Raw genomic sequence first — 16,017 nt, forward strand, 5'->3', positions numbered from 1 at the left:
TTATATATATTTCAATTAAAAGTTTACATTAATATGGTATCCTGCTCTCCCTTTGCCCTTAGGGCCACTTCTCTTCAGTGAACTCAGGGTTGAGAAAAAATTCCAGGATGGGAGGTATCTTGTACTGACTTCTGCCTAGGGTCACCAACTTGTCCCAGCTTGCCTGGGACTTTCCCAGTTTTTGTACTGAAAGTTCCACATGCCAGGAACTCCCCCTCCCCAAGTCCTGGACCAACTGGGAGAGTTGGTCACCCTGTTTCAGTCTACAAATATAAATTTGAGAAGGGGCATAAAAAGAATTGACTAACTTTCTGGAATGGGGGAAGGAAGAACATACATTATGCTCTCAAGAAATTATCCCAGCACAATACTTAGAGCTTACTCATCCCCATAATTAACAAAAGTTCTCTCTGTTTGGACAATTAAAGGCACACAATATCACTTTAAAAGTCAGAATCCAGGACTTCCCTTGTGGCGCAGTGGTTAAGAATCCACCTGCCAATGCAGGGTACACAGGTTCGAGCCCTGGTCTGGGAAGATCCCACATGCCACGGAGCAACTAAGCCCATACACCACAACTACCGAGCCTGTGCTCTAGAGCCCACGAGCCACAACTGTTGAAGCCCATGTACCTAGAGCTTGTGCTCCTCAACAAGAGAAGCCACCGCAGTGAGAAGCCCACGCACCACAACAAAGAGTAGCCCCCGCTCGCTGCAACTAGAGAAAGCCCACACGCAGCAATAAAGACCCAACACAGCCAAAAATAATAAATAAATAAAAGCCAGACTCTACGTTAATCTAAAAGCTCAGGTCACACACGCGCGCACACACACAAAGAACCATTTGAACCTAGATCCAGAGGGATTTATTCAGTTGGAAAGTTTACTTTTAGAAAAGGTCAAGTTATTTTCTCTGAAGTTCCGGTAGACAAGTGATTTTACAGATAGAGGTCCCTTGAGACCTACAGGAAATGCTATTAATACAAATAAACCTTCATGCAATGCAGCTGTGACATTTGATACCAGAGAGAATATGACTGAAAATACACAGCACCACTCTGGCTTTTCTCAAATGCAAAGGGAATTGTCAGAGACAACTATAACTTGCAAAGACAAAAACCAAAACATGTGAATTTCCATTTATAGTTCAAAGGATAAAGATGCTGGGCGGTGGGTGGTAAGGGTAGGCTGCAGAATAGCTACCAGAAATATTGACTTCTGTCTTGGCCAAATATTTCCAAAATGAGAAGCCAGAAAAGAGAGGACCCAGTTTAAATGAACTTCTCAGTCAATAAGTCCCTTAAACAAAGTGTTGTTCCTTTAACGTCTTCCATTGGCCAGTGATTAAATAGGCTTCCACACACAGCCCTGATTAAAAACATTTTCTGGGGCACATTTCTCCAATTCCAGTTCTGTAGCACTTAATGTTCCCTCCAAAATTGCTTTGGGGGGAGCAGTCTCATATCACGGAAATGAATTCAAAAGTGCTTCCCTACAAGGGCTGAAAGAAATTCATACCTTTAATCCACAACTTGCAAAATACCAGGCTTTAGATTGCTTTTGGAAGTTCAGAAAATAAAGTCAAGAAGGCTGATATTGAGTGAGGTAATCTTTAGCGAGTCTACATACACATTTAGTCTTTAAAACTACCATTTTAAAATAGGTGATTACCAATATTCTTCAGCAGAATGTACCTTTTTAACCAAGTAAACTATTTGGAGAGCATGTTTTTGTAAGCTTTAGCTTTTCTAGACTATCTCCTTTTCGGAGGTTATACTTTAAACTTTTGCCAGACTATGTATTTAAATTCTGCTTGTACACAACTTAGCATTCAGCCACAGACCTCGAAGGGACCCCATGTGGGTTTATGGATCTTTTCTGTCTAGTCCCTTCTAGTATATTGCCCGGCATAAACACCTCCCTCCACTGGACAATCTTTCTGGGTTTTCTTTGGCCACATGGTATGTGAGATCCCCAGCCAGGGATTGAACCCACGCCCTCTGCAGTGGAAGCTCAGAGTCCTAACCACTGGAGTACCAGGGAATTTCCTGGACAATCTTTCTGGATTCATGGGTGAAGGGGAACAGAATTTGCCACCCCAAAATATGCCTCTTTGGCATATTGATTATTTGGGGGGGTTGATAATTATTATTTTTTTCTCATTTCATAAACTTCCTATCAGCAGAGGTAAACACGACTATCAGCAGAGGTAAGAGTTGGTATGTGCCTCATTTCTTCTAAGGAATCGTGTAAAGATTAACTTTATAGATTAATGGTCTCAGTTCTCATTCTCACCTGGCTATTCTGACTTAGATTTCAAACTGAAGACATCCACAACTAGATTACTGCCCCCACCTGCCCACCTCCCTGTCCTGTGCCCTTTATCTCAAAGGGAAAAACAGGCTTGTAGCTGCTCAGGCAAATTCTAGGTTCGAGTCCTTTATCTCTCACCATCTGACTTACACAGTGGCTGGTGAGCAAGACTCCCTGGTGAGAACATACCTGGATCCAACCAGTTCTCACCACCACAGCTCCACCAACCAGTCCGAACTGGTGGTCGCAGTCACCTCCTCAGGCATCTCCTTCCTGCATGTCTCTTCTCCACCAGGTGGGCTTTTTTTGTTTTTGTTTTTGTTTTTGCGGTACGTGGGCCTCTCACTGCTGTGGCCTCTCCCGTTGTGGAGCACAGGCTCCGGACGTGCAGGCTCAGCGGCCATGGCTCACGGGCCCAGCCGCTCCGCGGCATGCGGGATCTTCGTGGACAGGGGCACGAACCCGTGTCCCCTGCATCGGCAGGCGGACTCTCGACCACTGCGCCACCAGGGAAGCCCTCCACTAGGTGGTTTTAAAGGCAAGTCCGAATGCGTCTTTCCCCAGCTCAGAACCTTGGGAAGTCCCCATCCCCTCACAAGAAAACATCCTTAGCGAGGTGCCAGGCCCCACCTCTTCTTTATTACCTGCAGCTGCAGACCAGGACTAGCCTGGGAGCCCTTAAGGATAGTGACGCCATTTGTGAGCGCAGGAGCACAGGTGAATGGAATCCTCCTTCTTAGTGAAGGGGTCTGCAAATTGTTGAGCTGATTATTTTTGAGAGACTTCAGCCAGAGGAGAATCTCTGAAGACAGACTAGAAGCTGCCCTTTTGTAAGAAACATTTACATTTATAAGGGAAATCTCCGTTTGTAAGGGTGTCTTTCTCTGTAGGTCAGGAAGAGGAGGATGATTTTAAGTCTCTAGAACCTGTCATCCATGGAGAAGGCAGAGGTTTAAATTTGCATAACAACCTTACCCTTGTTTACTGTGCTTCTCTTGATAGTCTCTGAGAACTGGCTGCCCTCCCATCCCTCCAACATCCTCGTCTTTAGCTGGAGAATGTATTTAAGGTGGGGACTTGGGCCATTTCAGGGAGTCATTTAGTTTTCCTGGGTCTCTCCAATGCATACAGGAGGCATCCATGTTATTAAACTTCTGTTTGTGTTTCTCCTGTTAATCTGTCTTTTATTACAGGGGCGTTCTCAGCCAATAACCTGGAAGGGTAGAGGGAAAATTAGTTTTCCTCCTCTACATGGACAATAATGTGAATTGGGACAGTTTGCTTGGCCTGTGTCCACTTGGGAACAGATCCCTCACAGCCTTTTTCATGTGTGCCTCTAATTCTTCTCTCCAAATGGATCCTCTAGCAAAAGCCATAGCTCAACACAATTCCAGGGAGCATCATTCACAGACATGATCCAAAGGGTGCCATTCAATTAGAGTTGTGTGGTGTCTAGACCCTGTCTCACCCTCCAGTTCTATTTCTGTTCACCTGAAATGAGTATTGGTCAATTGTTCACATTGCCCTTAAAGCCATGGTCTCCATGAATTTTTGATTGTTTAGCCTATCAGTAAAAAGATTTTTGATCACACCCTCCAATATATATATATATACACACACCTTTATTTATAAAATATAGACTTGTGCACACGATCACAATAAAGAATTTTTAAAAGCTTGAAATACAAAATAAATATGTATAGAACTTCTAACAATTTTTGAGATCATCAGGTTGGATGAAAAAGCAAGATCCAAATACGCTGCCACCAAAAACCCACTTTGAATTTAAGGATGCAAATAGGTTAAAAGTATAAGCATGGGGAAATACATACCATACTAACACTAATCAAAATAAAGCTGCAGTGGTTATATTAATATTAGAGTAAATTTCAGAGCGAAAATAATAACAGAGGTGAAGAGGGAGACAAACCTGCAGTCTCTAATAGAGGGTTCCTACTAACTAGCTTTCCTAGAAATCTGTAGCATGGCAGGTTGCTTGCGGAGAATTCTGGGACTTCAGCTCCAGTCATCATTATTTCCTTCTTGAAGACTCAGTAAATAATGTATCACTTTGGACACTAAAAGAGAAAAGAAGCCATTTATTAACTCAGAGCACATAATGACATTACAACATTAGGACAATATCCTTAAGAAGAAAGGGAGATATGCTGCCGTAGGGTGTGAGGGGCAGAGAGAGAACCACAGAGTAGCCGAATGCCAGTGGAACAAAAGCGTGACTTTTTATCCAATGTGAACTTGATTGTCAAAGACCTTCTGACCTTGGCTCTACCAATCATCACCTGTGGGACTTTGGACAAGTTATTCACCTCTGTGAAGCTCATTTTCCACATTTGTAATAGAATAGTAATAGAAACCACTTCTCAAATTTGTTGTGAGACCAGGAGACTATATGAAGAATGGGTGAAAATGTTCATTTCCATATTAATGTTGCCAATCATTTGGACCGGTGTCTTCTCAGCCATTATCTCCCACCAGAGATACATATCTGAGACACTGTATCACATAACTGTGTTCCCACAGTTTGTGCCCTTACTCCTCTCTCTTGGTTGAATATTCAGAGACATTAAACTGAGGTTAAATGTCTTTTTACCCAGTGTGATTGCTTTCATGAATTTTAATAATCTGAATTATATAATCCCACCCTGCCTTCTCCTTGTTAAACTAGAAAAGATTCAACTCTCTTCCAACTACTTTGGTTAAATATTTTCCAGTATATCTTATGATTATTAAAAAGAAAAATACATTAATTCATTAACCAAATAAATATTTATTGAGTGTCCACCAAATACTGTGCTAGGTACCAGGTATAGAGCAGTGAAAAAAATAGACCAAATACACCCTTATATTACATACCAGTATAAATAACTATAATACAAATTTCTTAAAATCTGTTGACTTTGTTCCAAAACTTCCATTGAGAATGGTCATTGTCTCCATTCTCAAATAAAATTGGTATTCAATTTGTATTTACACAGTGCAAATTAATGAAGGTATCTTTAGTGCTAGAGACAAAGGAATATGGGGTAGATTTATCACACGAAATGAACGTCAGGAAAATAACATATAATAAAATGAACATGCTGGGAAAAGAAGGAAAAATCTCTTGGTGACAATCATTAATTTTTCATTCTCTTTAAAGGTTTATTTTATAATATAAGAAGGGAGGAAACATTATCAGGTATTTGGAATATATTACAAGCTCCAAATTCGCATTAAATATATCTGAAAGACAATAAAAGAATTTGGGAAGTAATGTCAGCAGTCTGACAAGCATATTAAAAAAAATTGTAATAGTGCATGAGTTTTCTCATGTTTACAGTTATTAAAGTCACTGTGTAGCTGTTTTACTCGACTTTCAAAATCAAGTTTTTTTTTTTTTTTTTTTTTTAATAGTGTGCTCGGGGCACACTATCACCTATTCTGCCTTTTATTAATTTTATTTATTTATTTTTGCTGTGTTGAGTCTTCGTTTCTGTGCGAGGGCTTTCTCTAGTTGTGGCAAGTGGGGGCCACCCTTCATCGCGGTGCGCGGGCCTCTCGCTCGTGGCCTCTCTTGTTGTGGAGCACAGGCTCCAGACGCTCAGGCTCAGCAGTTGTGGCTCACGGGCCCAGCTGCTCCATGGCATGTGGGATCCTCCCAGACCAGGGCTCGAACCCGTGTCCCCTAGCATTAGCAGGCAGATTCTCAACCACTGCGCCACCAGGGAAGCCCCCAAAATCAAGTTTTGACAGGGCCCAGAAAGTCAGCTTCACTGCGAGTTATGAGACATTCTTTGAGCATTTATACCAATCATATCAAAACTAGCAAAAGTTTAGCTGCATTTTTTTTTCTTGTGGGAGGAGCTGGCTATTTCCTTTTTGAAAGTGAGTCCTTTGCTACTGTATGATATGGCAATCTGAGGGTGCCAGTTTTCTATTCACTGACCCCGTGCCTTCTACAAGTTGCTGACTCACTTTCTGGAGTGAAATTAAGAATCTGTCTGAATCAATAGGTATTTGTGGCAGAAAGTGCAAGTTCTCCCCCCAGCATCCATTTTCTCTTTCTTCGGAGGAAATAGAATCTTAGCTAGGCACAGCATTCACAAAGGTCGACAAGATCCTGGAAAGCAGCTCACAGGCATCAGAAGCAATAGCAGTGGGGTAAACAAGAAAGATTTACAAGTTTAGCAGTGTCTGCTGCTTCTTCCTACTTATAGCAACATCCTACAGAGGGATGGACCCCAGTCAGAGCTAGCCAGACAGCAACCAAAAATGGAAGAGAACATAGCTAGGTCAACAGCCATTCTTGGCCTGTGGCCTCTGATTTCAGAGCTCCACACACTTGAAAAAGCCAACTGCTTTCTGAAACTCCACAGTGAAGCAGTTTAAAGGACCAAAAAGGAAGACTTGGCAAGAGATAATACTATGGCTCCCCAAGGGCCTTCCTTCTTGACAGGTAAATGAGAGCTGGAGCAGAGGTAAAGAGCATACCTCTACTCTCCGTACCTGCAGGTTCTGCATCCGTGGATTCAACCAACCTAGGATAGAAAATATTCAGGAAAACAAAAAATCCAGAAAATTCCAAAAAGCAAAATTTGAAATTACCCTGCTGGCAAATATTTATGTAGCATTTACATAGTATTTATAACTATTTACATAGCATTGACATTGTATTAGGTATCATAAGCAATATAGAGATGATTTAAAGTATACAGGAGAGGAGAGGGGGAAGATGGCGGAAGAGTAAGACGCGGAGATCACCTTCCTCCCCACAGATACACCAGAAATACATCTACACGTGGAACAACTCCTACAGAACACCTACTGAACGCTGGCAGAAGACCTCAGACCTCCCAAAAGGTAAGAAACTCCCCACGTACCTGGGTAGGGCAAAAGAAGAAAGAAAAAACAAAGACAAAAGAATAGGGACGGGACCTGCACCAGTGGGAGGGAGCTGTGAAGGAGAAAAGGTTTCCACACACTAGAAGCCCCTTCGAGGGCAGAGACTGCCGGTGGCAGAGGGGGGCGGGGAGCTTCGGAGCCGCAGAGGAGGGCGCAGCCACAGGGGTACGGAGGGCAAAGCGGAGAGATTTCCGCACAGAGGATAGCTGCCGACCAGCACTCACCAGCCCGAGAGGCTTGTGTGCTCACCCGCCGGGGCGGGCGGGGCTAGGAGCTGAGGCTCGGGCTTCGGTCGGAGCGCAGGGAGAGGACTGGGGCTGGCAGCGCGAACGCAGCCTGAAGGGGTTAGTGCACCACGGCTAGCCGGGAGGGAGTCCGGGAAAAGTCTGGAGCTGCCGAAGAGGCAAGAGACTTTTTCTTCCCTCTGTGTTTCCTGGTGCTGGAGGAGAGGGGATTAAGAGCGCTGTGATAGGGCGAGAGAGAGAGACATGGACATATATATGCTAACAAACGTAATGTAGATAGCCAGTGGGAAGCAGCCGCATGGCACAGGGATATCGGCTCGGTGCTTTGTGACCGCCTGGAGGGGTGGGATAGGGAGGGTGGGAGGGAGGGAGACGCAAGAGGGAAGAGATATGGGAACATATGTATATGTATAACTGATTCACTTTGTTATAAAGCAGAAACTAACACACCATTGTAAAGCAATTATACCCCAATAAAGATGTTAAAAAAAAAAAAGAGCGCTGCTTAAAGGAGCTCCAGAGACGGGAGCGAGCCGCGGCTAACAGGGTGGGCCCCAGAGACAGGCATGAGACGCTAAGGCTGCTGCTGCCGCCACCAATGAGCCTGTGTGCGAAAACAGGTCACTCTCCACACCCCCCTTCCGGGGAGCCTGTGCAGCCCGCCACTGCCAGGGTCCCGGGATCCAGGGACAACTTCCCCGGGAGAACTCACGGCGCGCCTCAGGCTGGTGCAATGTCAGGCCGGCCTCTGCCGCCGCAGGCTTGCCCCGCACTCCATACCCCTCCCTCCCCCCGGCCTGAGTGAGCCAGAGCCCCCGAATCAGCTGCTCCTTTAACCCCGTCCTGTCTGAGCGAAGAACAGACGCCCTCGGGCGACCTATACACAGAGGCGGGACCAAATCCAAAGCTGAACCCCGGGAGCTGTGCGAACAAAGAAGAGAAAGGAAAATCTCTCCCAACAGCCCCAGGAGCAGCGGTTTAAATTTCCACAATCAACTTGATGTACCCTGCATCTGTGGAATACCTGAAGAGACAACGAATCATCCCAAATTGAGGAGGTGGACTTTGAGAGCAAGATTTCTTATTTTTTTCCCCTTTTCCTCTTTTTGTGAGTGTGTATGTGTATGCTTCTGTGTGAGATTTTGTCTGTATAGCTATGCTTTCACCATTTGTCCTAGGGTTCTATCCATCCGTTTTTTTGTTTTGTTTTTTACTATTTAACTTTTTTTTTCTTAATAATTATTTTTTTTATTTTAATAACTTTAGTTTCTTTTACCTTACTTTATTTTATTTTCTTTTATCCTCTTTCTTTCTTTCTTTCTACTTTTTCTCCCTTTTATTCTGACCCTTGTGGATGAAAGGCTCTTGATGCTGCAGCCAGGCAACAGTGCTGTGCCTCTGAGATGGGAGAGCCAACTTCAGGACACTGGTCCACAAGACACCTCCCAGCTCCACGTAATATCAAATGGTGAAAATCTCCCAGAGATCTCCATCTCAACACCAACACCCAGCTTCACTCAACGACCAGCAAGCTACAGTGCTGGACACCCTATGCCAACCACCTAGCAAGACAGGAACACAACACCACCCATTAGCAGAGAGGCTGCCTAAAATCATAATAAGTCCACAGACACCCCAAAACACACCACCAGACGTGGACCTGCCCACCAGAAAGACAAGGTCCAGCCTCATCCACCAGAACACAGGCACTAGTCCCCGCCACAAGGAACCTACACAACCCACTGAACCAACTTGAGCCGCTGGGGACAGACACCGAAAACAATGGGAACTACGAACCTGCAGCCTGCAAAAAGAGACCCCAAACACAGTAAGATAAGCAAAATGAGAAGACAGAAAAACACACAGCAGTTGAAGGAGCAAGATAAAAACCCACCAGACCTAACAAATGAAGAGGAAATAGGCAGTCTACCTGAAAAAGAATTCAAAATAATGATAGTAAAGATGAAATATTTACTATAAATATTTGAAGAGATTATAGTTGAAAACTTCCCTAATATGGGAAAGGAAATAGTTAAGCAAGTCCAGGAAGCACAGAGAGCCCCATACAGGATAAATCCAAGGAGAAACACGCCAAGACACATATTAATCAAACTGTCAAAAATTAAATACAAAGAGAACATTAAAAGCAGCAAGGGAAAAACAACAAATACCACACAAGGGAATCCCCATAAGTTTAACAGCTGATCTCTCAGCAGAAACTCTGCAAGCCAGAGGGGAGTGGCAGGACATACTGAAAGTGATGAAGGAGCAAAACCTGCAACCAAGATTACTCTACCCAGCAAGGATCTCATTCAGATTTGATGGAGAAATGAAAACCTTTACAGACAAAATCTGAGAGAGTTCAGCACCACCAAACGAGCTTTACAACAAATGCTAAAGGAACTTCTCTAGGCAAGAAACACAAGAGAAGGAAAAGACCTACAATAACAAACCCAAAACAATAAAGAAAATGGGAATAGGAACATACATATCAATAATTACCTTAAATGTAAATGGACTAAATGCTCCCACCAAAAGACACAGACTGGCTGAATCAACACAAAAACAACACCCATATATATGCTGTCTACAAGAGACCCACTTCAGACCTAGAGACACATACAGACTGAAAGTAAGGGGATGGAAAAAGATATTCCATGCAAATGGAAACCAAAAGAAAGCTGGAGTAGCAATTCTCATATCAGACAAAATAGACTTTAAAATAAGGACTATCAGAAGAGACAAAGAAGGACACTACATAATGATCAAGGGATCGATCCAAGAAGAAGATATAACAATTGTAAATATTTATGCACCCAACATAGGAGCACCTCAATACATAAGGCAAAAACTAGCAGCCATAAAAGGGGAAATCGACAGTAACACATTCATAGTAGGGGACTTCAACACCCCACTTTCACCAATGGACAGATCATCCAAAATGAAAATAAATAAGGAAACACAAGCTTTAAATGATACATTAAACAAGATGGACTTAATTGATATTTATAGGACACTCCATCCAAAAACAACAGAATACACATTTTTCTCAAGTGCTCATGGAACATTCTCCAGGATAGATCATATCTTGGGTCACAAATCAAGCCTTGGTAAATTTCAGAAAACTGAAATTGTATCAAGTATCTTTTCTGACCACAACGGTATGAGACTAGGTATCAATTACAAGAAAAGATCTGTAAAAAATACAAACATATGGAGGCTAAACAATACACTACTTAATAACGAAGTGATCACTGAAGAAATCAAAGAGGAAATCAAAAAATACCTAGAAAAGAAACAAATGACAATGGAGACACGACGATATAAAAACTATGGGATGCAGCAAAAGCAGTTCTCAGAGGGAAGTTTGTAGCAGTACAATCCTACCTTAAGAAACAGGAAACACCTCAAATAAACAACCTAACCTTGCACCTAAAGCAATTAGAGAAAGAAGAACAAAAAAACCCCAAAGTTAGCAGAAGGAAAGAAATCATAAAGATCAGATCAAAAATAAATGAAAAAGAAATGTAGGAAACGATAGCAAAGATCAATAAAACTAAAAGCTGGTTCTTTATGAAGATAAACAAAATTGATAAACCATTAGGCAGACTCATCAAAAAAAAAGGGAGAAGACTCAAATCAATAGAATTAGAAATGAAAAAGGATAAGTAACAACTGACACTGCAGAAATACAAAAGATCATGACAGATTACTACAAGCAACTTTATGCCAATAAAATGGACAACCTGGAAGAAATGGACAAATTCTTAGAAATTCACAGCCTGCCAAGACTGAATCAGGAAGAAATAGAAAATATGAACAGAGCAATCACAACCACTGAAATGGAGACTGTGATTAAAGATCTTCCAACAAACAAAAGCCCAGGACCAGATGGCTTCACAGGCGAATTCTATCAAACATTTAGAGAAGAGCTAACACCTATCCTTCTCAAACTCTTCCAAAATATAGCAGAGGGAGGAACACTTCCAAACTCTTTCTACGAGGCCACCATCACCTTGATACCAAAACCAGACAAGGATGTCACAAAGAAAGAAAACTACAGGCCAATATCACTGATGAACATAGATGCAAAAATCCTCAACAAAATACTAGCAAACAGAATCCAACAGCACATTAAAAGGATCATACACCATGATCAAGTGGGGTTTATTCCAGGAATGCAAGGATTCTTCAATATACGCAAATCTATCAATGTGATTAACCATATTAACAAATTGAAGGAGAAAAACCATATGATCATCTCAATAGATGCAGAGAAAGCTTTTGACAAAATTCAACACCCATTTATGATAAAAACCCTGCAGAAAGTAGGTGTAGAGGGAACTTTCCTCAATATAATAAAGGCCGTATATGACAAGCCCACAGCCAACATCATCCTCAATGGCGAAAAACTGAAAGCATTTCCACTAAGGTCAGGAACAAGACAAGGTTGCCCACTCTCACCACTCTTATTCAACATAGTTTTGGAAGTTTTAGCCACAGCAATCAGAGAAGAAAAGGAAATAAAAGGAATCCAAATCGGAAAAGAAGAAGTAAAGCTGTCACTGTTTGCAGATGACATGATACTATACATAGAGAATCCTAAAGATGCTACCAGAAAACTACTAGAGCTAATCAATGAATTTGGTAAAGTAGCAGGATACAAAATTAATGCACAGAAATCTCTGGCATTCCTATATACTAACGATGAAAAATCTGAAAGTGAAATCAAGAAAACACTCCCATTTACCATTGCAACAAAAAGAATAAAATATCTAGGAATAAACCTACCTAAGGAGACAAAAGACCTGTATGCAGAAAATTATAAGACACTGATGAAAGAAATTAAAGATGATACAAACAGATGGAGAGATATACCATGTTCTTGGATTGGAAGAATCAACATTGTGAAAATGACTCTACTCCCCAAAGCAATCTATAGATTCAATGCAATCCCTATCAAACTACCACTGGCATTTTTCACAGAACTAGAACAAAAAATTTCACAATTTGTATGGAAACACAAAAGACCCCGAATAGCCAAAGCAATCTTGAGAACAAAAAATGGAGCTGGAGGAATCAGGCTGCCTGACTTCAGACTATACTACAAAGCTACAGTAATCAAGACAGTATGGTACTGGCACAAAAACAGAAAGATAGATCAATGGAATAGGATAGAAAGCCCAGAGATAAACCCATGCACATATGGTCACCTTATCTTTGATAAAGGTGGCAGGAATATACAGTGGAGAAAGGACAGCCCCTTCAATAAGTGGTGCTGGGAAAACTGGACAGGTACATGTAAAAGTATGAGATTAGATCACTCCCTAACACCATACACAAAAATAAGCTCAAAATGGATTAAAGACCTAAATGTAAGGCCAGAAACTATCAAACTCTTAGAGGAAAACATAGGCAGAACACTCTATGACATAAATCACAGCAAGATCCTTCTTGACCCATCTCCTAGAGTAATGGAGATAAAAACAAAAATAAACAAATGGGACCTAATGAAACTTCAAAGCTTTTGCACAGCAAAGGAAACCATAAACAAGACCAAAAGACAGCCCTCAGAATGGGAGAAAATATTTGCAAATGAATCAACTGACAAAGGATTAATCTCTAAAATTTACAGGCAGCTCATGCAGCTCAATAACAAAAAAATAAACAACCCAATCCAAAAATGGGCAGAAGACCTAAATAGACATTTCTCCAAAGAAGATATACAGACTGCCAACAAACACATGAAAGAATGCTCAACATCATTAATCATTAGAGAAATGCAAATCAAAACTACAATGAGATATCATCTCACACCAGCCAGAATGGCCATCATCAAAAAATCTAGAAACAGTAAATGCTGGAGAGGGTGTGGAGGAAAGGGAACACTCTTGCACTGCTGGTGGGAATGTGGATTGGTACAGCTACTATGGAGAACAGTATGGAGGTTCCTTAAGAAACTGCAAATAGAACTACCACATGACCCAGAAATCCCACTACTGGACATATACCCTGAGAAAACCATAATTCAAAAAGAGTCATGTACCAAAATGTTCATTGCAGCTCTATTTACAATACCCAGGAGATGGAAACAGTCTAAGTGTCCATCATCGGATGAATGGATAAAGAAGATGTGGCACATATATACAATGGAATATTACTCAGCCATAAAAAGAAACGAAATTGAGCTATTTGTAATGAGGTGGATGGACCTAGAGTCTGTCATAAAGAGTGAAGTAAGTCAGAAAGAGAAAGACAAATACTATATGATAACACATATATATGGAATTTTAGAAAAAAAAATGTCATGGAGAACCTAGGGGTAAGACGGGAATAAAGACACAGGCCCACTAGAGAATGGACTTGAGGATATGGGGAGGTGGAAGGGTGAGCTGTGACAAAGTGAGAGAGTGGCATGGACATATATACGCTACCAAGTGTAAAACAGATAGCTAGCGGGAAGCAGCCGCATGGCACAGGGAGATCAGCTCGGTGCTTTGTGACCACCTAGAGGGGTGGGATGGGGAGGGTGGGATGGAGGGAGACGCAAGAGGGAAGAGATATGGGAACATATGTGTATGTGTAACTGATTCACTTTGTCATAAAGCAGAAACTAACACACCATTGTAAAGCAATTATACCCCAATAAAGATGTAAAAAAAAAAAAAGAAGAAGAAGAGCTTAAGGAAGCAGAGTCATCAATTTGAATGAGAGGAAGACGAGTCAGCACAGAGAACAGTGTAACAGTAAGAGAATTTGCCTGGAAGAGATCTTGGGCTGTGGTTACTTCTTTTTTTTTCAATCATGAGTTTCTTCTTTTGATTGTCTATTTACATTTCTTTATTTAATGAATATTTTATTGTTGGATCATCTTTTACCCTCTGGAGCAGTGCTTGGGGCCGCTCTGACACTCTGTCTACTCATTACCAGCCAAGGAGAGGGACTTTTGGGTGGGGCGTAGTTGCAGGTCCTTCTCGAAATACCTGGGAAGCAGGAAGCCATCAGCATTCCATGGAATCAGGATCACCCCATTGACGGAGAGGAAGAAGGGTATTTCATCTGCCAGGGCCAGGGGCCCATTGATGAACAAGGCCACTTCACAATTTGGCCACATGCCACTGATGACACTGTGCACAGTCCCCAGGCAGTCCTGAGGCCAGGTGGATGTGCATCCTTCCCCAGCAGGACATGCCTTTGAGCAGGATGGATGGCCAGTGCTGCCAGAATGTGCCATAAACAAGCATCAGGGGCAGGGCCTGCCGGGTTGCCAAGGGCATCAGATCCAGCTCAGGTCCTTGCAGGAAGTGACCAAGATTGGCTTGGATGAGAGCCAATGCCGGGGTCCCTTGGCTGCAGTGTGAACCACTGCTTCTCCATGGTGTCCACCACTTGCTGCACATCTTCAGCTGAGAAGCTGTGGGACTGGGGCAGCTGTAGGAGGGTGCCCAGGGGCAGGAAGGCTTTGACCCCCACGGGAAGCCCCAGCTCCAGGGCTCCATGACAGGTCATAGGACCAAGTTTTGCGTACTTGCACATCTTGGTCTGGTTCCTGGGGTCTGTGAGCCTGTCTATCCCCGGGCCCTGCTGCTTCCTGCCTCTTTCCTCCAGAGAAGTTCATAGTCAAGATAGACTCCTGCTGTCTGGCAGCGCGTTACTTCTATATGTAATTGACAAACAGCAAATACAACAGAAGCCTATTATTAAGTGTTACAGGAATCTGAAAACCAAAGAGACCAAAAGCCTGGCAAATGCCCATGATTATTAGAGTCAGTGTAGGGGAGGAAAAATTACTTTCCCTCTAACCTTCTGGATTCTTGGCTGAGACACACCTGTAATAAAAGACAGGTTAACAGGAGAAAAACAGAAGTTTAATAACATGTGCACTTCTCTTTATACATGGGAGATACCTAGGAAAACTGAGTAACTCCCCCAAAATGACCTGAACCATCAATTAAATACCACCTTCAGCTAAAGACAAAGGAAGATGGGGCTTGGGAAAGTGGGGTGGGTGGGAAGCAGGGGCAGTCAGTTTGGGGAGGTTACCAGGCAAAGCACAGTAAACAAGGGTATGGTTGGTATACAGATTTACGTCATTGCCTTCTCCCTTGATGAAGATTTCCAGATATTTAGAGTCATTCTCCTCTTCCTGGTACAGAGAGGGAGACACCCCTACAAACGGAGTTTTCCCTTATAAATGTAAATGTCCCTTACAAAAGGGTGACTTCTGCTTGGTTTTCAGAGCTTCTATTGTCTTTTGCTTGTTGAACTTAACCAGCTCAAGATAATCATATTTTGGGGTGCCAAATTTTGCTCCCCTTCTTTAGTAATGGAATTGTACTTGGAAGTTTCCCTTGGTGACGTGTATGTTCTATGTATGGGAAGGAGAGCACACTTAGATGTTTGCGTGGCCAGAATAGCAGAATGGCAGAGGCCAATAGTTTTCCCCCAATATCTGTTTGCCTCTTCTATTATCATAATAGAATTCTGAGCTGAATACATGACCACCTAAAATAAAAACTTCACTTCCTAGTCTCCCTTGTACTTAGATGTGGTCATGG

General features: G+C 42.4%; 1 pseudogene; it reads right to left on the reverse strand.

Annotated features, from left to right (window-relative positions):
* Positions 1-14,315: 14,315 nt before the first annotated feature.
* On the reverse strand, positions 14,316-15,077 carry LOC103084047 (tRNA 2'-phosphotransferase 1 pseudogene; annotated as a pseudogene).
* Positions 15,078-16,017: the final 940 nt, after the last annotated feature.

The sequence above is a fragment of the Lipotes vexillifer genome, unplaced genomic scaffold (genome assembly GCF_000442215.2).
Source record: "Lipotes vexillifer unplaced genomic scaffold, Lipotes_vexillifer_v1.1 scaffold207, whole genome shotgun sequence".
In the NCBI taxonomy this organism is placed as follows: domain Eukaryota; kingdom Metazoa; phylum Chordata; class Mammalia; order Artiodactyla; family Lipotidae; genus Lipotes; species Lipotes vexillifer.